Raw genomic sequence first — 1,926 nt, 5'->3', positions numbered from 1 at the left:
TTGGGGAGCCAATGGTGGTTGGGGGTGGAGGGAGGGCACAGTAACTGTCTTCTGTGACAGAGGTCCTGGTGAGTTACTGGGCTCAGGTGGATAGTGGCACATCTATGCAATTGGGAGTAGACCAGGGAAACCCAGTGCGTGACAAAAACAAAAACAAAACTTGTAAACCTCATTTTTTGTGGGTTTATTACCCTAGCCATAGTGGCCAGACTTGCTAATATATCATAAATTGTAAACTCTTGCTCCAGACTTTCAAACTGCAGTGCTACCCTTGTATTCTCTTCAATGCCTGTGGGTACATTGCTTTCACTGATTTCTAATTTAGAGAGCTTTTTTTCTTATTTGGTTTTTCTTTGACAGACTTACTAAGGATTTAGATGGTTCTTTTTAAATTAATATTTTTAAACTTTTTATTGGTTCTTTGTGAGTTTCACACCATGTGCCCCAATTCCAATCATCTCTCCCTCCCTTATACCCGTCCCTCCACCCTTGCAATCTTGCCCTACCACAGAGAAAAAAATATCTCATGGTGGAAGCTGTAGTGTGTCATAGTGTGTCCTGCACACACTGTGTGCTTTGGTCCATATGTCTTTGTTGGCAAATGTTCATTTCAATGACCTCCTGGAACAAGACCTCTGGCTTCTTCTGCTCCTTTATCAATACTGAAACCATCACTGGGACTCCTCTCAGGTATTCTGTGGTTGTCCTGTGTCATGGAGATCCTGTAGTTTTAGTTCTGTAGGACTGCCCCTTCATATACTCTAGCAATTCATTGGTGGGATAGATGGGGTGGGCCAGTTCAAAGCCCTGGATCAGGACTGAGAGGAATCCGACCTGGACAGCCCTTTGCCTCTCCCACTCTCACACCCTCAGGGCTGGCTCATCCTCAAGCCCCACAATCGGGGTCAGCTCCACCCTGCTGCTCAGGCAAGCAACAGGGCCTGCTCTCCCAGTTCCCCCACTCTATCACACCTTCTGTTTCTCTTTCTTTTCCATTTACCCACCATTTACATGTTCTTTTAGTGGAGCTAAAGGATCTCTGAGTGTCTAGGATCATCTCAAGAGAAGTCTCAGGAGTGCTATGCCTCACTTGTACATGATGGAACCAGGCAGGAGTCATCTTGGGCATGGTCTCCACCCACCTCCCAACCCGAGGCCTGAGCTATGCTGGACTGGCTATTGTCTCTGGTTAGCTCCCTATCCATGATTCTAGTCTGGTGGTTGTCAAGGGCTCTCTCCTCACCTGACCACCCGAGTGGCTCCTTACGAGGCTCCTCTGTCTTGGGATTGCTCCCACCTGGGCTCTAAGTCCCAGGTGTGGTTCTTCTAGTCTCCAGATTGTTCCCCATCTGGGAGCTTGTCTAGGCCTGCCTGCTCCTGGACTAGGGGTTACCTCAGGCTAGCTCCCTGTCAGGACCCCATGGTGCCAGACTGGTAGACATCTAAGGCTCACTTTTTTCAGGGACTATCATACTACTAATCATTCAGATGTTCATAGGTCAGAACACTAAATGTAGACATAGCCTCTGACCTCTCTACTGCCGACTGATACACACATCCACACAGCATCCACACCTGCAATACCGCTAGGGGAAGGTTAAATTAACATTTTAAATGGTATATTTTTAGTATGCTTTTACTTGAAACAGAATTATCACTTTCTCTCTTCCTTTCCTCCCTCCAGCCACTGTCAGCTACCTTCCCTAGAATCTATCAAAAGCCCACTCTAATGTGAGTTTCCTTTACTTTGATTATTATTGTTACACACATCTATATGTATGTGCACAAATAAACATAATTACATACTGATAAAAACCACTTTGCTGTTTGTGTATGTATTGCTTCGGGGCTGACCTCTCTGCACTGGGCAACTGTAGTATGCATTTTGAGGTCCAGGTGTGATACACATCCTTTTGGGCTAGAGAA

The 1,926-nt window shown here is 46.0% G+C and overlaps 1 non-coding gene across 1 annotated transcript; it reads right to left on the bottom strand.

Moving 5' to 3' along the window:
- Positions 1 to 1,464: 1,464 nt before the first annotated feature.
- Positions 1,465 to 1,597, bottom strand: LOC127686569 (small nucleolar RNA SNORA17). The gene has a single exon (XR_007978181.1). It is a non-coding gene; the product is annotated as a small nucleolar RNA SNORA17 (small nucleolar RNA).
- Positions 1,598 to 1,926: the final 329 nt, after the last annotated feature.

Source organism: Apodemus sylvaticus, chromosome 5, assembly GCF_947179515.1.
Source record: "Apodemus sylvaticus chromosome 5, mApoSyl1.1, whole genome shotgun sequence".
Taxonomy (NCBI): Eukaryota; Metazoa; Chordata; class Mammalia; order Rodentia; family Muridae; genus Apodemus; species Apodemus sylvaticus.
The sequence above is the reverse complement of the archived record's forward strand: the minus strand, read 5'-3'. Positions and strand labels throughout refer to the sequence as shown.